The sequence below is a fragment of the Lactuca serriola genome, chromosome 4, assembly GCF_051521515.1.
Source record: "Lactuca serriola cultivar US96UC23 chromosome 4, Lser_US96UC23_V15, whole genome shotgun sequence".
NCBI lineage: Eukaryota > Viridiplantae > Streptophyta > Magnoliopsida > Asterales > Asteraceae > Lactuca > Lactuca serriola.
The window spans coordinates 217,702,112-217,725,722 of NC_136411.1; the positions used below are offsets into that span (position 1 = coordinate 217,702,112).

Sequence of the window (23,611 nt, forward strand, 5' to 3'; positions counted from 1 at the left end):
GACGGGACCCTATCCCCAGTACCTCGGGATATTTAGACGGGACTAACCATTCCGAATCCCAACTGATTAGAACCAGTGGTCGATGAACATCTACGGATGCCTACGGTTATTACTTATACTAGGAGTATCTTTACGGGACTAACCCTCCCTCCACCCTGCTGCCGCTACAGAGGATGAGGGGACACTCTTCGGATGTCCATAGGGTCTATCTTTCGCTTCGGCGATGTCGTGTTTGTCCTGGTAACCCAAGACAATAACACTTACATGATTATATTTTTCCTGTTTACTTTATTTTTTGATACTTTCACATAAACGAGGAGTTAGACTAAGTACTCTAGTACTAGTCAATAGAAAGGAAAAGCTATCATATTACTAACAAAAACATTCGGGTCTTGGTTGAAGACTACCTAGTCATAACAAAACATTTGGGTCTTGGTAGAAGACTACATACTCATAACAAAACATTCGGGTCTTGGTAGAAGACTACATAGTCATAACAAAACATTCGGGTCTTGGTAGAAGACTACATAGTCATAACAAAACATTCGGGTCTTGGTAGAAGACTACACTTCATACTTATAGAAAATAAGGGATTTTCTAGGGTTTTTCATACTTACATCAACATTTTCATTTAAATGTTTACATGGCCTTCATAATAGATTTTCATAAGCAAGACAATGACACTTAATTACTTATGAATTCACCAACTTTAAAGCTGATACTCTCTTTCAAAATAACTTGTATTCTCAGGACAACAATAGACAGGTACGATGGCCAGGTTTTGAGAAGACGGAGCAGACAAGACTCATCTTTTATTTTGATTGTATATTTTTGGTGTCTTACTACAATGAAAGAACACACATGTATTAAAACTCTACTTGTAATGCAATGGATGATGTTGTTGCTTGTTTATTATATTACACTGTTGTGATACTGTACATGACGTCCTCCACCCCTGAACATTTCCGCCGTTCGTGGTTTTGGGGTGTGACAGATTGGTATCAGAGCATTGTTTATAGTGAATAAAGTATATCAAATTTGTAACTGGGATGCCGAGGATCACAAACAAGGTGTGAATAACCATACAAATTGACTTGGTACCCTTAACAATATTACCTAATCGATGTGCCGGTTAACCACACACGCTCCACCGATCTATAATAAAGTCAAGTTACCCTTTGCCACTCTTACTAGTCCATGTTAGTGTGCCGATTAACCACACACGCTCCACTAACGACTTGGTAAGGTACAAAGTGTAATTTTATGGGCTAGCACCTTTTCACATTTTCCTAAGTAACTAAGATTGGGAATTTATAAGTGTTTAGTTACTTAGTTTTTTTCATAATACTTTTAATGAAAGGAGAATTACAGTCCATTCCTACCCGTTCGGCTAACGACCATCCACCAGTCAAGGAAGCGGTGGGTGAGAGTGGACACCCACTAAACTGCCATTTTATAGGCAGTAACCTTATACCCCCCTTATAGACCGGCTTCGTGAATGAGGCCTACTAACGGTAAGATTGACTTCCTCTTATACATATCTATATAATTAAAATTATAATAATAGTATAAGGGTTGAATTTTAAACCTTTTAAAATTTCAATGTTCAATTTGGAATTAAAGTATACACGAGGGGTAACTTTTCAAATTCCAAAACTTGAGGGCAAGTTTTGAAACTATTTCAAGACTCTTTAAATCATAACTTATGAGTTTAATGGTTCATTAAAATGAAGACTCTTCATTTTAATGTAACCCCTTATTCTTTAAAAATCACCTTAAAGAAGTGTCTCTTCAACATCCATAACTTGAGGACAAGTTATGGAGTCATTAAACTATTTAATGGAAAAAACTCTTACATTTTATGTAACCTACAAAACTTTTATGAGTTTTTAAGATTCATAAATATGACTTTTCACATAACTTGAAGACAAGTTACAAAAACATATTTTATGAACTTCTTTTAGACTAATATGGATTGAAAACAACTAAAACATAATTTTTTCATTATCAATCTAAACTAACTCATAAATCAAGGAAACATAAAATTCTTGAAAATTCATAACTTGAGGACAAGTTATGAACTCCATACAATTTTCAACAAGATCACGAATTATATCACCAAACAATTTGCACACAATTCCTATGATCTAGCAAAACTCATAAGCATGATCATTCATAATCAACAATTTTCAAGAATAACATGAACACATATAAACTTGAAACTTTTATTATAGTATTGAAATTGGTTTAACATAATCATTACCACATTCAAAACAAGTTTTATAAGCCCAAAACAGTCAAAGGTAATGATTCTAGACCAATTCCAGCACCAAAACTCAAAAATATGTTGTCTGTGGGTCCAACTCGTCGAGTGCATGAACAAAATCGGCGAGTTGGATGCATTTTGCCTTGGACTCGTCGAGTCCCTTCATGGACTCGGCGAGTCTGCTGGGCAGACAGCACCAAAAGTCGATTTTTAAGCAATTTAAGCAAGTACAACAAGAAAACAAGCCTAGTCTCTGATACCACTGTTGGGTTTTGAGAAATCTAACACTCCTAAGTGTACATGCAACCCTAAATACCTTGGATCTATGTTTTCTCTATTATACATGCAAATATCAACTTTCCAAGGTATTGTTCTATTCTAGCATACAAAACTTTGAATAACACAAGTTAGAATAACATACCTTTTGTTGGTGCTTGTCTTCATGAAGCTTGAGTGCCTAGTGCCCCAAGTGTGACACCTCAAATGGTTCACACAACACCATAAGCACTTGGAATAACTTAGAGAGAAATTAGAACACTTCAAGAATCGGCTTGCCCTCCATGCATAACTAGTCGCCCATTTCTCACATCAATAAGATGCTTATATAGTTGTTACAATTAGGGTAAACCCTAATTGTCATGGCTTTCCATTTCCTTGGATCCATGGGTTCAAATACACCATGGAGCATCCATGGAGCATCCAATGGGTTTGAGCCCAACTTGATAATCCATGGAGCATTAGCCCACTATATAAGTATGGATGATTTACTCAATCAACCCATATATTTAATTAGTCTTCTTTTGATCACTTAATTAATTCTAGATTAATTCTTGATCAATACTAATTAAATAATCTCTATTAATATATTAGAACTTATAATATATTAATAAACCTTAAGTGTTATTTCTCTTATTTTAGTCTATCCAAGTGCATGATGCCATGCAACCCAAATGGACCATGCCGGGTCGGGTCAAGTCTTACCAATTATAGTTATGGACTTAAACATTAATCCAACAGTATCATGATCTGAGATTGGGTTATTGGTGGTCGTGCATAAAGAGAAAGATTGCTTAGTACGTTGAGAGGTGCTTGACCTGTAGGATTTTCAAGGCCGAGCATCAGAGGCGGCATGACAAGCTGCAACCTCTAGAGGTTCCCATGTGGATATGGGAGTGCATTTCGATGGACTTTATCACTAAGTTTCCAAAGATGGCAAAGGGTTTTGATGCTATATGGGTCATCGTGGTTCGATTGACCAAGAGTGCCCAATTTCTGACAACTCGGGAGAGCTCGTCTGTCGAGAAGTTGGCCGATGTGTATATGGGGTTCCGGTCTCTATTGTTTCAGACCATGATTTTGGGTTCACCTCCCGGTTTTGGCAGAAGTTTCATGAGGAATTGGGCATGAGGCTACACTTCAGCACAACTTATCATCCGCAGACCGATGGCCAGAGTGAGTAGACCATTTAGAATCTCGAGGATATGTTGCGAGCATGCATTATTGATTTTGGTGGGAGCTGGGGCTCCTACCTACCACTTATAGAGTTCTCCTACAACAACAATTTTCACTTTAGTATTAGGGCTCCGCCTTTTGAGCTTTTGTATGGGCGGAGATGTCGCACCTCGATCTGTTGGGGTGAGGTTGGACACATGATCATGGGTCAGACCGAAGTGGTTTTGCAGACTACAAAGATGATTCATCAGATCAGGTAGAGATTTTAGGCTGCTTAGAGTCGGCAGAAGTCCTATGCCGACCGGTGCCAATCTGAGTTGGAGTTTTAGGTCGGTGACATGGTATTACTGAAGGTCTCACCTTGGAAAGGTGTGATTTGCTTCAGGAAGAAGATGAAGTTGGGCCCCCGATATATTGGACCATTCCGAATTGTTGCCAGGGTTGGCATGGTTACTTATAGATTAGATCTTCCGTAGGAACTTAGTCAGATTCAAAGCACTTTCCACAATTCACAATTGGGAAAGTGCATATGCGACGAGGATACAGTGGTATAATTGGATGATATTCAGGTTAATGAGCGCATTAACTATGTTGAGAGGCTGGTAGCTACTCTGGAAAGGAAGGTAAAAGTTTTGCATAGCAAGGAGGTACCTTTGGTAAAGGTACGCTGGCAGAATCGGAAGGGATCTGAGTGGACCTAGGAGCCGGAGGCTGAGATGTGGGAGCATTATTCAGATTTTTTCATTGCAACAGGCTTCGAGAACGATGTCTAGTCCATGAGGGAGAGTTATAACATTGCGATTTCCAGGTATGACATTTATTCTTTATTAAGCAAGTTTCCCTTGGAACTCGACGAGTTGATGTCCTCAACTCGACGTGTTGACGTGCTTTGGGCCGCGCATCTTTTTCGACCAACTCGTCAAGTTGGTGTGGAAAACTCGACAAGTTGGCGGCTGGGTGAGAAACCCTAAATTTTAGGGTTTGCACCCTATATAACCTCCTTAAGTCCTTGAGGCTGATCTTTTATCAGCCTCCAAACCCTATTATCGTCCTTGTTAACCCTAATCATCATTTCATCTCATATTGTGAGCTAGTATGGCAATTTGGAGCAAAAGAAGGAGAAGATTGAAAGAAGGAGGAAAGGATCTAGCAAGTTAAGCTCTCGTCTTCATTTTGGCACTCTTTTGGATCGTTGTAAGTAGTCATGAACCTATTTTTATCTATCTATATAGCTAGATCTTGAGTTTGGTCCCTTTTTCTCCTTATTCTTGGATCTTGCAATGGATGGACTTCATAAAGTTTGCAACTTTATGAATCTCCATGTCAAGGTGACCTTATACTAGGTTAGATCTGGTCTTTAGCCAAGCTTTGATTCCATGCATGGAGTTAGGTCATATTTTCCCTTTTTCACCCATTTTGGGTTCAATACATGCATTGGTCATGCATGTCTATAAAGCACCAACCTTTGGGACGTTTTTGAGGCTGGAATCTCTTTTGGAAAAGTTGGATTCAAGATCTCAAGGATTTTTGCTTAATGGTTAAGCCTTTGAGCTTTCAAGCCTTATGGAGAGTTTTTTTGAGCATTTGGAGTAGCCCCAAAGGATAAAGCTGGAAACTTTATCCTTTTAGACACATTTGGAGTTTAGATCTGAGCCTTAGAGTCCTTGGAATCGAAGAATAAACTGTATGTGTTAAACTGGGGAAAACTTGGCCAGTTGGCTAGGGTTTTCCCGACTTTCTGAGTATGGTAGTGTAGGGTTATGAGCATTCTAACACTCCTAAGTGTACATGCAAACCTAAATACCTTGGATCTATGTTTTCTCTACTATACATGCAAATATGAATATTCGTAGGTATTACCCTATCTAGCATACAATCTCTTAGATACTTGAGTAATAAAAATGATATAATACATACCTTGTTGATTTAGCTTGACTCCATGATGCTCGAGATCCTAGTGCCCCAAGTGTGACACCTCAAATGGTTCACACAACACCAAATGCACATGAAATGACTTGAGAGAAATGGAACACTTCATAAAATCGGCTAGCCCTTTATATCACACATAGTGGCCGATTTTTCCCAAGAATATGATCTTTATATAGTGTCACAATTAGGGTAAACCCTAATTGTCATGGCTTTCCATTTCCTTGGATCCATGGGTTCAAATACACCATGGAGCATCTTATGGAGCATCCTATGGGTTTTAGCCCAAGTTGATAATCCATGGAGTCTTAGCCCACTATAAAAGTATGGATGATTTACACAATCAACCAATATATTTAGTTAGTCTTCTTTTGATCACTTAATTAATTCTAGATTAATTCTTGATCAATACTAAATAAATAATCTTATTAATATATTAGAACTTATAATATATTACCAAACTTTAAGTGTTATTTCTCTCATCTTAGTCAATCCAAATGCATGATGCCATGCAACCCAAATGGACCATGCTGAGTCGGGTCAAGTACATACCAAATATAGTTATGGACTTAGACACTAATCCAACAGGTAGAACTCGACGAGTTCATAGGTGCACTCTACGAGTTAGGTCAACATGGACTGTTGACCTTGACTGTTGACTATGACTTTGACCATGGTCGGCCAAGTTGGACTTTTGAGGGCATTTTGGGTATTTCGGGATTTGATGGGATTGGTCATGATGGTTTTAGGATTTGAGTCAGGAGCTGAGATTCGGAGTCAGGCCTTATCAGTTCTACACTACTTGTGAGATGAGTTTCCCTCACTATACTTACGGGTCGAAGGCACCAAGGACGACCCTTTGGATTTTTATCCTAATTATCGTATGATTGAGTACCGTAGTGATCTGTTAGATCTGAATCCTGATAGATAGGATGATGCTATGCTTAATTATTTGTATGATATGTGCTTGTCTGTTTATTGATTATATGTTTGTCAGTTATGTATATCTCGACATGTGTGTGGTTGGGTGGAGGGGGTCCTACTTTGTGGTGAAGGCCAATAGACCTAGGGTGGCCCGGATAGACTAAAGGCCTGCAAGGCAGACCAGTCATGCCAAAGTCCCAGAGAATGGTCCAGACATGCTGAAGGCTCGATGTGGTGGTCCAAACATGTTGAAGGTTATGTATGCTTGTTGTTGTGTGATAGTTATGATTATGTATTGTGGTGGTACTTTGGGGAAGACTCACTAAGCTTTGGGCTTGCAGTTTTTGGATTATCTTTCAGGTACCTCAGATGATCGCGGGAAGGCGAAGGCTTGATCGTGCACCTCCTCGTGTTTTGTGTTATGATTTCTGGGAAAACTCTTATCTAAAACTTATTTTGAAAACAAATTTTAATAAATGTTGATTTTATGGTTATTTAAAAAGTTTAAAATTTTCAAGAAATTTTCGAATGTTTCAACAACCTTGTTACTGATTTCTTGCTATCAATATACAACACAAGTTACATTTATTTTTGTCGAAATTTTGGAAATCTCATTCTTAAACATAAAAATAATATATTTGTCCAATCTAACTTTTAAATATCACATTTACTGTTAATAAACTTTTAAAATATAATATTTGCTCAAATCCTTATCTTTACCATTTTAAACATTTTCTGACAAATTTAAATTCTTGTATTTATCAACTGACTATTATATCTCTATAATAAATATAAAATTAAAATATTATATACGTTAGGACCCTTATTTGATTTGATAAGTCAATTGATGTTTTTCAGCGATTGAATCAGTACCACCGTTGGTCATCAAGGGTTACATCCCCTGATGACATGCATAAGCTTCATGAAGATTTGTATGAAGTCCAGGACCTAAAGATTGAGGATATGATCCTTATGTGTCAAGGATTGCTAAGAGATTGCCATAACAAAAGACTCCCACTTTATAGGGGATTGCATTTCCATGTTTATCTATCATATATGTTAGATTAGATCTTTTGGTCTTTTCTTATATATATATATATATATATATATATATATATATATATATATATATATATATATATAACCCTATTGTGTAAAGGGTTATCGATCAAGAGTATGTACATAAACAGAGTCCATTCGCTGATTGCCTCTTGACTATTGAAACCTCTTAATCGATAATATTTTGGTTTCGATACCTACTTGTCATTGTTCATATTATTATTATTGCTTGTTGAATCTTTTAGTTTATTTTGGGACCAATAACTGATATCAAAGCGATGTTTACATCTTCTAAACGATCTTCCCAATGTATTCAACAAGTTCATCCTTGTTGTTGGTAGAATTTTCAGTTGACTATTTATATATCTTAAACTTGTATTAACATCTCGGGCAAGCCCAAGATCTTGGATTTAATCAATATCTTGGACTGCCATTTTGTTTCTTGTGATATCTTGTGCATGAAATTGGAACTTGGCAATAAAGGAATAGAATAATTTAAAACTCAGGTGGTCAATGCCTCATAAACGTTGAAGACCATCGTAAAATCTGAGTCAAGCATGGAAAAAGGAAGATCCCAATATTCTTGGAATTTTAGTTATTACTGTTATGTATATAAAGACTAGCTGATAAACATTCACATTCACATGCACACACACACACACAGATTGCCACTTTCTCTATGATTTTCTCAACATTTGAGAACATTTACATCATTTCTAAGACCAATTGACACTTATAATTTTATTTCGATTCAATATAACTTCTAAGCCTGGTGATTTTATCACCTCACAAGGTTTTATGTTGGAGATCCAAATGGATTAAGGGATTTCCTCATAACTATCTGTGTTCTTGCATTCATTTTGATTTACCTCTTATTGTATAATCTACATCCATTTATTTCATTGTTTTCTTCATTGTTAACATGTTTTCATTATCAAATTATCAATATACTTTGTGTTATCTTGATACCTTTTTAGTATCTTAACCGTTATTATACAAATTTACTTGTTAAATCACTTTAACACTCTTTTTTCCCAGCTACATTTAATTTTGTTACGAAGTAACATACTTTTATTGAGCAGTTTTATAAACTTAACTGTTCTATACCCACGATCTTCGACACATTTCAAGATCTTAAGCACCTTACTTTCACTTGCATTATTTCAAACATCACACCATATTTACTAATTTGGTTACGAAATTAGTTTGTTAATTTTTTACCAAAATAATTTGGAGCCATCCATGGGAGAAGTAGTGGTATCACACTTTTTTCTTTATAGTTACTTAATTTTTTTCATATTTTCGATCATTTATACATTTTTGAACCAAAGATTTCTTTTGTACAAAAATCCACTTCTAGGACTATTCCATTCATTTCCGTTGGTCAGAGCCTACCCCCACCTCCTGTTGCCACATCTGTGTGAACATAGGGATATCCTAAGATACCTAAGGACAAGGTTTTAGAACTCAAACCTTGAGATCAACACACCAGTAGAGGCAAATAATATATTCCAGTCAAGTCTGGATAAACCAGTCAAGCCTTGAAGATATTGATCAACAAAGTATTCAAGATAATAAAGAGTATTAAAAGTATGAACGAAAATAAGAACAAAGAGAATGAGAAAAATAATTGACTGAATGATTCTTGATTGATACTTCAAAAATGTGAAAAGGCTATGGAATTACATGGGTTGATGGTCCTATTTATACTATCCTTGGACCAACCACAAAATGAGACAATTGTACTAAAAGTTAACTATAGATCAACCACATTATGTATAGTTGTGGTTGACATTGTCTCCTACATGCGTTACATTTGATAACACGAAATACAACCTGACAAAACAGTAATAATATCGGATCACCCGGTCTTCAGTTAAGCTCAGAATCTCTAACAGATCGGAAGTCTACTACTTCGGATTTACAATCATCTAAAACTCTTGATAACTCGAATTGTCTAAGGATAAATTGTCTTGAACTAACAATCTCCCCTAAGTGACATTGGCAATCGACAAGCTTTTTTACATCTTCTCACCAAATGCAAACATATATACCTTTTGCAACCAACTTCTAACTTCAATCCATCATGTGAGTTGCTAGATCACTTCTTTCTGCAACCAACTTCTAACCTCACAAAGAAGGAATGTGATATCCCTAGAAGGACCGTTCCAAACTCATCATTAGTTCAATGAGAAGTGCAGCCCATGAAATATCAGTTATGGTCTCAAACAATGAGATCATACCCATGCTGACCAAATCGACATATCACTAAGCAAAGTGAAACCAACAAGATGTTATTCGAAATGATGGAGACACTAAGCTTGAATATGAGAATGCCTATGGAAACTACACCAACCCCATCTTTAATCTTACAACCTAGGATCCTTAACATCGAAACTGGTGCATCCTCAGAACGCCATGCTAGGGACACCATATCAAGATAGGTGCCTATCTTCACAGATGATGTGACTCCTACCACATAAGGTCCTGCCTCTTAAGATCTTGGAGGTATATTCAACATCCGACTTAATATCCAAGCTCCTGGGATAAGTCCGATCATGACGAGGGAACTCATGCAGTTAAGAGACATGATCTCGTGTATACGACTAAATATATGGTGACAAGAATGAGGGATATGGGGGAGGAAGACGAAGAACATGAATATTTTGAAGACGAAGATGATGAAAATGAGTTGTTTTATTTAGACTATTAATTTCTTTTAGTTGTTTTTAATTTCATTTTTATTGGATTATTTTTTTAGACAACACCACCACCACCCTAGTTTCTTTTAAAAAAATCTCACTCATCCCACCCCCTTTCGGATTAGGTGATGGTGGTGGTGTTGTCCAAAATATATTATCTTCCAAATAGTTAATAAATTAGGAGATATGGGGTGATGTGATTTTTTTGGGAGTTTTTTTATTTAAAGTAATAAAGAGAACAGTTAAAAGAAATTAAAAAATATTAATCCAATAAAATAATATTTATTAATATATAAATATTATATATTAAAAACAATTACTATTAATAAATTATAATCTAATACAAAGAATTAATCTAATAAAAAAGAAATTAAAAGAGAATAATAATCCAATAATCTAATTTTTTTAATATATAAATATTATATATTGAAAATAATATTTATTAATATATAATAATACAATAAAAAAAGTAATCAAATATTAAAAAAGAATTAATGTATAATAATTGAATAAATTTAAAAAGAAGAGATGCAGGAATGGTCTTTATAGTTTGATTGTAGAAATAGTCTTTGTGGTAAAGTTTTAAAAATATTAACAACCAAATTGTTAAAATTAACACTTTTGAAATGAAAATGCATAAGGTACCCAAAATTGGACTGTTTTGCACCACCAAATATTTTTGGACCAAAACATAATTTTGACAACCATATGGATCATTTTTGCAATTTTGTCTACGAAAAAAATAAAATTATTTAGACAATAAATGAAGAAACATAAACATATAAACAAATTATGTAAACAAAAAACAATTAAAATTCTACAACCTCTTAAACTAAATAAAAGAAGAAACACTAAAATATAAGTGAATGATGTAAACAAAAAATACATAAGAACAACATTAAATAATTATATTGGACAATTGATAGTAAAAGAACAAACACTAAAATATAAGTGAATGATGTAAACAAAAAATACATAAAAACAACATTAAATAATTATATTGGACAATTGATAGTTATCCGTGTTATTATTTTAATTTTTTTATTCGAAAAAATCTTAAAAAAATCATTATATAATGTAAAGGAATAAAACGTTAAAAAAAAGAACATCAAATAATATAATTTAAATAAAACGTCAAAAATATTAAAATATTAACGTCAAAAATATTAAGATATTTTTAAACCATAAAAACAAAGATAAATAAATAAATCTAAGAATAAATAATAATATGATCTTATATAATTTAAATAATTTATTTAAAAAAATAAAAATAGTTTTATAAATAATCTATATTAATTTTATTAAAATAAATATCACATTTTATTTATATATATATATATATATATATATATATATATATATATATATATATATATATATATATATATATATAAAGGAAAAAGAAAAATAAAATAACGGGTAATTTGTTATTTTTAAATGGATCGAAGACTTGTAGTGAATATTTAAAAACTATAAGGATGTAAACTATCAATTTTAAACTTAAGGATCAAAATTATAAATTCAACCAAACCATAAAGACTATTTCTGTCATTTACTCCTTATTTTAACAAGTTCCTAAAATATAATTTTGGTATTCACTTTATCAGTCTAGGCAGTGGAATTAAATATTTTCAAAATTCTAAATGAATTAGAAAAAAAAAAACTCTTATCATTATTATTATTACAAGTTTTTTTTAGAAACAAAAATATTTAATAAAAAAATTAGACCCTATACCGCTGTCTATTTTGCTCCCCCTTCCATTCTCTTAATATACATTAGATGCTTCATTTACCTAGTTAATAATATTTTTTTGATAGAGAGAAAATGATGTTCGTGGCCCTAGCTTTGTGGAAATATATGAAAACAAAAATAAGATAGGCTATTTATAGGCGATCTATTTATAAAGGATATAGTTTTTTTTTTTTTTTTTTTTTTTTCTTCTGAAACAATAGATTTTATAAAAGACCACGGCCTAAAAGAGGAAAGGCCGGGCAAAGAAAAAAAGTACAAACTCCAAATGTTATAGGGGAACAAATCCAAAACTTTCATTTACAATTACAAAAATTAACTGAAGAGCGTTATCCGTAAGCTTTGGAGAAGACGTATACGATTTGTTGAACCCCACACCATTCCTTGTTTTCCACGCGCACCACAGGAATCCGTAACAAATCGTAAGAATATTTTTTCTTTTTTTGGACAATTTCCCCAAATAACGACAAAATTCAAAAACTCGGAAACCGAAGATAACCTTTGACAATGAATGTTACATCAATTAAAGATCCAAACAATAGCCTCTGACGTAATAGGACAATCCAAAAGAATATATCACATCATCCACGCCAATCGAGCACATTTGACAAGAAGAAGAGCTAATGTTTACCCCCTCTCCTTGAACAAAGAATATATTTTATTTTAAATACCATAAAAGCTTAAAACCCTTAGCTGCAGTAGCTTTTTTTTCTCTTTCATGTTTGGCCACGAAAGTTTAAGTTTTCATTATTTTGACACTGCAGTTTTGCTTTCCCTTCTACTGCACCAACTTCATATGTTTTGCCGTCCTTATCTTTTGCTTCTTACCACCTTACCGCCTTTTTGACCAATGGTATTTGTTGTCGTCTTTTAATTTCTTTTTATGTTTTGTCCTTATTCCATTTCCCACCGCCCCTCTTCACCAATGGAGTGGTCTACCGCCATCAGTTTTTATATATTTCTCCAAACTTCGTTGCCTTCTTATTTTCCGTTTCGCACCCCTTCACAAATTGAGAGAGAGAGAGAGAGAGAGTCACGAACGTCGACATATGGAGAAGAAAGCCGCAAACCATCGTCGTTGCATCCGTCGGTGCCGCTCGATCTGGATTTATATATCACCAGACGCGGCGACCTATGCTCCTCCATCCCGCCCCTGTTTGTTGTGACATCCCCAATTTTCACGGCTAGAAAAGACCGATTTCGTTTATGCTTTATAAAAAATCAGAGTACTTCTTTTCTTAAAAATGTTGCGGAATTCGTTCCCAGAAAAACACGATGAATAGGTTATTAAAAACATTTTCTAAGAAACGTATTTTATTCATTTTAAAACATTTGGGATGTCATTGTCAATACAGAAACATAAGCATAAACAGAACTTACATTTATTTACACTAGTGATCTACATCTCTTTAATCTCTCAGTGTAATGTGACTTCATATCAACACCTGTGATATAAATAAACTGAGTGGGTCAGGTTGGGAAACCTGGTGAGTACATAGGGTTTTCAACCCACAATAATATAATTATTATGTTTAAACAATCAAACAATCAACCCAATTACCCATCCCCATTATCTTCTTTACTCTTAAGGATTTAACCTAAGAGTCATCTATCATGCATTCGTTTATTCCGAAGTCCCTTACTTCTAGGGTTATAGGACTGGCACTAAATCCATAGTTGCTATAATCTATTCATCGGGTACTAAATCCATAGCTACCAGTGTTTATCTAATAGGTACTAAGTCCATAGCTACCAATTCCTAACAGGTAGTAAATCCATAGCTACCAGTTCCTAACAGGTACTAAATCCATAGCTACCAGCTCCTAACAGGTACTAAATCCATAGCTACCAGCTCCTAACAGGTACTAAATCCATAGCTACCAGCTCCTAACAGGTACTAAATCCATAGCTACCAGCTCCTAACAGGTACTAAATCCATAGCTACCAGTTCCTAACAGGTACTAAATCCATAGCTACCAGTTCCTAACAGGTACTAAATCCATAGCTACCAGTTCCTATCAGGTACTAAATCCATAGCTACCAGCGTCTAACTAATAGGTACTAAGTCCATAGCTACCCATGTTCGTCCCATAGGCACTAAGTCTATAGCTGCCAAAGTATACTCTCATCATCTTATATCTCTCATCATTCATCTACCCATGTCATACCCAACATATTCGTATATATAAAATACGTATACAGTTTAAGTTATTTAAAACATGTATAAAACGTTCATCCAGCATAGACAACAAGTATTCAGACAATAAGCATACATAGCACATAGTTTATATAAAATACTTCATATCTATGTGTAAGTTGAAGGGGACCATGCACTCACCTGAGTAGGTGGTGACTCGGCGCTTGGACAGCACTTCGATACTCTCAAAACAATTTTCCTTCGATAAAACCTAGTATCGATATCACTAGGGTTTAGTCTAACGATAACCGCGACAAATTAATTGTCTGACTATTATTATTATTATATAAGCGTTAATAACACTCAATATAACTCATAATAATAGCCCAAATAATTATTTTAAGGACCTAATAACATTCCTATAATTATTTGAAAGCTATATTAAAAATTGCGTAAGCGTAGCACACTTACAGCGAATTTTATCGAAAATCAGAACTTAATTGGAGCAGCGTTTCGAAACCGAAAGACTCTTTTTCTCGGGACTCCGGGAGCCTCGGGGCTTCCCTCGGGGGCTAAGGGGTTTAACTAGGGCTTAGGGGGGTTTAGATGAGCTAGAGAGAGAAACTAGTGAGAGAAAGAAGTGGATTTGGAGTGAAGAACAATGGCAGCCTCGCACATGAATTTATAGGGCCAGGCTTCGGTCATTACGCTGGGAGTACTCCTCGGATAAGACCACCAGCTCGGACCCAGCTGTCTCACACCCATCGGATGGATCAGATCGGACCTACGCGGGGCGTAATCTCTTCGGACGCGGGGCGTACTGCGAAGCGACGTGTCGTAAATCCGAAGCGAAGTGTGATCAGCAAGCGACAGTCTAGATGCCGCCACGTCATCAACTTCGCACCAGATTCGTGATTTTCTACTCCGACTTCTAAAAATCATATCTTTCGCATACGAGATCCGTTTTCGACGTTCTTTATATCCACGCGAAGGCGGGAACGTACTCTACAACTTCGTTTAGACTTTGTCGGCTAATTTTGGCTCGATTTTAAATTTTATATTATTAACAGACCGGGACAGGATTGGTCCGTTAAATTCTCATAACTTCGTCATCCGACGTCCGTTTTCGCCCATCTTTTTCTCGTTACGCTACTCTTAACGAGATCTTCGATTCTCATTTAGGTCGTGTCGGCTAAAAATTGCTCGATCTAATATTCGAATTTCGGGTTGTACACTGCTAACCCGAAACTTCGAAAAATCATAACTTCTTCATACGAAGTCAGATTTGGGCGTTCTTTTTATCGATGTTCTTAGTTTAACATATTCTACGACTTTTGTTTAGATCGCTAAGGCTAAATCTCACTCTATCGTAAATTCACTATTTACGCTTCCTGGTGCCGTGCCGGTTTCGTCGCGAAACTTCGACGGGTCATAACTTCTTCGTTATAACTTGGATTTCGGCGTACTTTATACGTATGGAAATCTCGTGACATATCTTACAACTTGGTTCAAATTATTTATTCTAAATAATCTTTTGTCGAAAAGTCGTTTTCGACCCCTATTGCCTCTAAATTGACTGCCCGGGTCTACGAGCGTTATAATTATCTCCCCCTTAGGATGATTACGTCCCAGAATCATCAACGAAACAGGGCTCACATGATGACTCCACTCTTTATCTATTCATCCTAAGTAATAATTATAACTTCTATATTCCTTCAAGTCTATCTCTTAGACTTATTGACTGTAAGCAGTACTTGATTGTGCACCTGCTTTCTATCTCAGGTTAGACTCCAAATCATGACCTATTGTCATGTGATGCTCGTTTAGACTCAGGTCTCTTAGAGTTAAATTCCAAAACAGGCATTACTTTCCTTCATGTTCTAATGTGATATAATCACATTTTTTAAAATGTAGCATTTCCAGCTACAAGCAACTTTTCGTGATACCTCTACTGGTTGCTTTGATTAATTCTTTCGGCTTGAGTCGGTGCTACATCGAACTTGGTTCTCTGAACCACGTAACATACTCATCGTAGTCGGACTCGATTTGATATGACCACTAGGGTCGGAATATCAACAGTCTTTTTAGTCATTACCAAAACGATGGTAATGACATACTTGAATAAAACGAAATCAGTTACTAGCTTCTTGGTAACTTTGTGACATTCCCTGATCCAAGCGTGAGTCCTGTGCTTCCGGTAGTATATGCATCTACTACCTTTCACACCTACTCATACTCGTCCCAAGTATTGTCTCGCAGTTTTCCAAGTCACCATACAAGAAAATCACATAACAGTTTAACATCAGATAACAAAAAGAAGGCTTTATTATTTCTTGAAACTATTACATAGATGTTCAAGTTCACCCTAGATCGTGCCTCTATTAGGCTACCCCTACCATACTATGTTTACATTCATAGCTTGATCTCTGGATATCAATCCTCACTTTTGATTACCTTGTCAGCTGTTTCATGTCTCTTCGGGCAGTCCCTACGTAAATGTCCTTCTTTGTTACATCCATAGCACACCTTACTCTTAGACGTGCACTTGCTGGCATAATGCCCTATCCTTCCACATTTGTAGCAAGTCACCTTCTCGATGTATCCCTCATAGTGCTTTAGCAGTACATTTGGCGTTGTTGCTCTCATCGGACAATCTTGCTTGAAGTGTCCTTCTCCACTACACATAAGGCAAATTTCCTCCCTGGTTGAGCATTTGTGGGCATTATGACCAATCTTCCAGCATTTAAAGCAGGTCACTTCCTTAGGGCAGTTCCTGTTACACCATTTTGCTTTACCTCTTCCTCCTCTAGACTGTGAAGATAAGTTTGTTGGATTAGTGTCTAAGTCCATAACTATTTTGGTATGTACAGGGCCGGTCTAAAGATATTTCATGCCCAGGGCGAAAAGACTTAAAATGCCCATGTGGGACTATAAGGAATACATATACACTATACAATATAATGATAATTACTACAGCTAAACACTTAGAAATATAATTAAAATACATATATTTTTCTATGATAAACCCAAAACATGGAACAGGGTCTGGGACTAAAATGCCAATAAATAGAAAACTTAAAATAAATACATGTATCCTATGATAATATAAATTGCTAAATTAAAACACTTAGAAGCTTCAGTTTAGTGCCTCTACATGAATTGAATCTGTAAACAAATTTGAAAATACATTGACTCAGTAGTTTCTCACATCCAACCAGGTTTGGATAATAGATAGTTTAGAAACAATCAAGCTACATAAAAATTTAGTGTTCATAAAGAATTTATGCTCTTTCATTTTTTAATCAAACTTACTAAACAAAAGATATTCCATACACGAAGGTAATTATTCCAATATGCCATTTATGAAATCCGATAAATACAATTGTAATGGCTTTTGACAGACTTGTAACTTAAAATCAAATATAATTAAAACTGGAAGTCCCAAAGAGTCCTAAATTGAAAAGGAAAAAAAACAATTAATATATAGAATTTACTTGAGAGATTGTAGATCTGTAGCCAGAAAAATGTAGATGAGGCAACACAAACCAAGCCACTAGGCAATTGCTAATTGGCAAAATCAGGAATCAGGTTCAGCCTGCAGAGTGCGGCAAACCTCAACTTCCAAGCCATAGAGAAATTGGGCAAACTTGCAAAAAAAAATAATAAAAAATAAAGCTGTGGTTTTTATTTAATATAGAGAGGAGAAGATATGCATGTTTTATTTATATTAAAATTGAAAGCTAAAAACGCAGAAGGTGAGAATGAGAAAAGGGGGCAACAGGCGAGAATGAGAAGGGCAGAAGCAAACTCACAATGCGAAAAATCGATAATTAGATTGTCAGATTGAGAGAATCAGTTGGAGATAGGGGCGTGATTCACAGATCTGTGAACGGTAATTCAACGATCAACAACTGGAGGATTTTTTTATACTCTTTGATTTCTGATCAATTATTAGGCGCGATCTCTGATTTTACGTGAATTTGGTTTCCCGCCTAAAGTCTCTCCACAATTTCACTAAGATGACTAATTTCCCCCAAATCCACTTCCCGTCTCCTCGTTTTCTCCCTGCTGCTCTTCTGTTGTGTGGCTGATGATTCATATTTTTCCCCGATTGCCACTTTCGATTTTCAGTGACACGATCTACATGCAACCAACGAAGGCCCAACAAATAAACATGCCCATAACAGATATAGAAACTGATGCCCCCATTGTACTTGCTGCCCTGGGCGGTGGCCCAGGTCGCCCTACGCCTGGGCCGGCCCTGGGTATGTACTTGACCCGATTATGACCATGGTCCTTTTGGGTTGCCTTCACCATAGCAATATGTAGGATGAATTAAGAGGAGAGAGGTTTAAATATGATTTATTAATATATTATGAGAATAATATATTAAAGGAGAAATCATATTGTTTAATTAATATTAGTCAATAGTTAATTATGAATTAATTTTATGGCTAAAAGAGATTAATTAAATTTAGGGGACTGGACTGCAATTATTGGATAATTGAGTTATTGGGCTAAGGAATGCTAAAGGAATAAGGGGTGAACGAAATTATGATGGAAGCCCATCGTATTTTCGTCCATGGTCTTATCCAGAAAGTTCCATGGGCTGCTTAGAGTTTAAGCTGTCCATTAGGGTTTTGACTGAAACCCTAGCAGCCCACACAAGTATATAAAGGACCCCATAGGCCCCAAAAACATGGACAACTGATTCTCTAGGGTTTCTAGTCGTTTTGGGCAGCCTCCTTTCTTCTCCTCTTCATCCAAGTTGCATAAGGTGTTTGTGACTCCATTAGAGGTGCAGCACTTGAGGCACTCAGCTTTCTAAGGCCAATCCAAGCAAGGAATTGATTGTTATTGCTATATAACAATCAAAGGTAATTCTCTAAACCCTAACTCAGTTTATAATATGTTAGATCTAAGTTTATTAGTCTTGGATTCAAAGCATGTACAATAGAGAAACCTAGATCCAAGCATTAGGGTTTGTATGAGCACATATGATTGTTCTTATGCTTAAAAACCATCAGTGGTATCAGAGCCTTGATTGGTTTCAGTTGTATGTGATGCTATGTTGAATTATTTGATGAAAATCGAGTTTTTGGCCTCTGCCCGACCTGACTCGGCGAGTCAGTGGATGAACTCGGCGAGTCTGTCTGACTCGGCGAGTCCAGGGGTCAGACAGAGGGATTTTCGGGTTTTGGCTGCTGTTTTGACTTGGACTTGATGCTTAATTTGTTTTATGAAGTTAAATTCCGAATTTTATCTTAATTAAGTGTTTATCCATGCCAAAACAATAGATAACTTCAAATCTTTTAAATATTGGTTGTTTATGTGATAAATATGGATTATTTAAAGTTATTTGGTAATTATCTAATGACTAAAATAAGATTAGGTCAAATATAGATAATTATGAAATTAATTGTTTAATTTATGTTATTTGTTATTTGATCCCTTATGTTTTGAAAAGTCTCAAAACTTGCCCTCAAGTTTTGGGATTTAAAAGTTGATTAAAAGTTTAATTTTGAAATGTTAAATTCTAAAACCCTAGTAATTTGAAAAAGTTCAAATCTCACCCTTATGGTTTTATTAATTAATTAACATATATAATGAAAAGTGATTTAATAAATCCATAAAGTTTTGGTTTACATTTAATTAAATTAAAAGTATAATTCACTAAATTAAACCACCTAGTATTTTAAAAGTGTAAAATACACCCTATACTATATATAACATTAAAAGTCTAATATTATATATGTATGAGTTAACAGTCAGTCTTACCGTTAGTAGGCCTCAATCACGAAGCTGGTCTATAAGGGGTGTTTAAGGAAATTGCCTATAAAATGGCGATTGAATGGGTATCCACTCTTACCCACCGCACTCTTGACTAGTGGAGGGTCGTTAGCCGAACGGGTAGGATAGGACAGAAACCTTCCATTATAAGTATAATGAAGTACAAAGTAACTAAATGCTTTTTCAAATTCCCAAATCATAGTTACTTTAGGAAAAATGTGAAATTGTATGCTAATCCATAGAATTACACTTCGTACCCCTGTCAAACGTTAGTGGAGCGTGTGTGGTTAACCGACACACTAATTTGGGGATGACATTCGTAGCGAAGGGTGACTTGATGTTTGTCATAGATCAATGGAGCGTGTGTGGCTAACCGGCACATTGATTAGGTGATAGTAGCATTGGGTGCACCACGTGATTCGTATGGTTATTCACACCTTGTTTGTGATCCTCGGCATCCCAGTCACAAATAGTAGGGCTTAATCAAGATTAAACATGCCATTGAAAAGTTCAATGAATCTCAAAAGATCTAGGAGTTTCAATTCATTTAAAACTTAGTCTTCCTTTTCGTTTTTCATGGTGGAAATTGGTAAATCGTCATTTACCTACCTTCAAATATTTTGCAACTAGATTACGGCATCCCTTTTCTAGGTTGTAGAATATTGTGTTGGATCCTAGCTTGATGTTTCATTTGGGTGTTACATCAAGAATTCTAATCAACATAACTTGAATTTTCTCCCGTTTTGTAGATGTCTGAATCTTACAATGGTCTTCCTAAATCCTTTGGAACAAGCTTTCCAAATGCAGATGACGTTCCGAAATACGATTAAGGAAATGAGAGTCATGCTTCACTTCCTCCACCTCCTCCAATCGTTCTCCCTGACCCACAAGTTCAAAGGCTTGAAAAGTTCAAGCTCACTCAAGCCCTTTTGGCAAGTAAACACGAATATGGGAAACCTGTGTGTGCACACGTCTTAGAGATGAAGTCACACACTGATAGGTTAAGCATGTTGGGTGTCGAGATTTCAAGCGAGTTGGCTGCTGACTGGGTTCTTCAGTCACTTCCTGAATCATATAGTGAGTTCGTTAGAGAGTACTATATGATGGATCACGACGTGACCCTCATTAATCTCACCTATTTGCTTATAGTTGCTGAATCAGCAATGATTTGGCGTGCTGGTCAAGCAAACTTGTCTGGTGAATCAAACTCCCAAACTTCAATGGACACTGGCAACATTGGAAGTGCATAAAGAACTAAGTCTGTGATTGTCCGATGTGTTGTGCCAAAGGAGTCCATTTGCTTTTATTGCCAAGAGAAGGGGCATTGGAGACAAAGCTGCCCTAACTACCTGAGAAATCTAAGAGATGGGAGAGTCAAGACGTATGGCTCTGCTTCAGGTAAAATCCATTATCTAACTCTTTTGAGTTCCTATTCTAGATTCTTAATACATGATGTGATAAGATTACATTTTGATGTTTTGTAGGATCGAAGAAAAGAGAGGAAGCTTGAGGGAAGAAGTGAGCTGAATCTAATCATGAAGAAATGGATTTCGATTGCATTACTTGAAGAATGGATTCTTGAGCTACTACTTGGAGTTAGAATAGGTTGTTAAGAAATATGTAATAACATAGTTTTTCAATTGAATTGCATTATAAGGACAAATTTTTTTCCGCAATAAAAAGAATTTTGATTTGATCTTATTTATTTATCCTTGCGATGGCATGTATGAAAAAAAATTGATGTTTGAATGTTTCTATTATTAGTAACAATGGATTTGATTCTTAATTATGTTATTTGTGGAAATGTCAAAAGTTTACCAAATAGGGAGAGTTTCTCATCGCCCAAGTTTCAATTGGACAGAAACTTGGAATCATGCAACGTGTATTGTATGATGAATGAAAAACTTTCACATTTGGGAAATTTAGACTAATTCTTTGACAAAGTGTCAATTGAAGGATTAGGAGATCGGGTACACTAGGTCGTACGTTGATCAAGTCTACCACAAGAGTGACAAAGATATTCGTCATGATTTACTAAAGTTTAGTAAATATGGTTATACTTATAAGATTGAGTATAATTCTGAGTTAACTGAAATAGTTTCAATCAATAGCAAAACGAATAAGAAGAATCAAGAAGGCAGAAAGATAAAAGTTTCTCCATTCTAAGAAGAAGGGAGAGTACCTTTTATTGGTTTTATGATGAAGTCTTAACGATTAAGAACCATATCTCAATTGATCCTCTAAGTGAGTCTTAGTGCATTTGCATGTCTAAGAAGAGGAATCGAGAATTGTAGAAATGGTTAAATCAAAGAGTCAATCATACTTCGTTCCAATATCAAGTCTTAGAGTCATACTCCAAGATTGTGACAAGCCTTAAGTAGGTTTATAACACTCATCAAATGTGGAATTTGGAAAAGTTTTCTTATTCTTGCACATTAGAAATTGGTAAGTTGTGATGTCTTGGATAAGACAAAGACCAACTAGGACCAATTTGTGAAGTGTTTTGTCTTGATAAGAACTACACTAACTCTTGAATATTTGCTTTGTCAAGAAATGTTTCTTGACAAGAGAATCTTATATGTCAAGGAGTCAGTGGGAGTCTTAATGGTCTTGAAAGGTTTCAAGAACAAATCAAGAATATACCTTATCGATCATCACTAGCACACGACTTGAGGTTTGCAACCTATCGTGCTGACATTATTTTGTTTTTGTGCCATTCTAATTGAGTTAATTGCGTATGTGAGTTCTATAAGTTCTCATTTGAATGCATACTAGAGCCTTAGTCGATGGAAAGTACATTGATATGTAAGGACAAGTTACTAAACTACTTGGAAGACATGGTGGGCACTCGTTTTACCATAAGGCAAGAAATCAAGATTAAGAAAGTTCAGTCCATATGAGTTTGGATTTGTTGCAAACCTTGGTTTTGGCAAATTCACATGGATAGGAACTCATACACCATAAAATCTAAGTGTCATAAGATTCTCTCCTTCATGAAAATGACTGTGAGGAAATGCTTTCACTAAAAGAGATTTTAAGAAGATAGCGATTGTGAAAATTGTATTCTCAAAATTCGATTATGGTTACGGCATCCCTTTCCATAGTTCGAATTATGAGATTTGGCAATTAGTTTCAACATTTGGAACTTAGTAACATAAGTTCTGAATTGTTTAAACACACATATGAGCTATCTAAAACAAAGGTGTATAAGGTTAAGAAGCCTAGATAAAGGCTTATCGAAGCATCTGGTATTAGAAATATGAATTTCAGAAATTCAATAGGCATTGTTTTCTGAAAGTTCATTTGTTTTCTGAATACATGTCAAAGCTAGTGGGAGCATAAGTGTTATGCTTATATGATAATAATCATCATGATAGTGGGAGCATAAGTGTTATGATTGTATGATTATTATGGCAAGTATTGCAAGTTAGCAATATTAATTATAGAAAAACAAAGATTCAATTTGCAAAGTTGAATGGGTTGAAAAGTTGTTTTGCTATAATTAAGGGAGAGAATATTATACTTCATTTCAATATCTAAAGCTTAGATTGAGAAATTTTAATATTTTCAGTCAAAGGATACATTGTGTGTTCTCAAATTTCGAT

General features: G+C 35.4%; 1 long non-coding RNA gene across 1 annotated transcript; it reads right to left on the minus strand.

Moving 5' to 3' along the window:
* Nucleotides 1-17,125: 17,125 nt before the first annotated feature.
* Nucleotides 17,126-18,236, minus strand: LOC145100545 (uncharacterized). Its single transcript, XR_013705115.1, has 3 exons — nt 18,029-18,236; nt 17,711-17,862; nt 17,126-17,381 (listed from the first exon to the last, which is right to left on the minus strand). It is a non-coding gene; the product is annotated as an uncharacterized LOC145100545 (long non-coding RNA).
* Between the last annotated feature and the right edge of the window lie 5,375 nt (nt 18,237-23,611).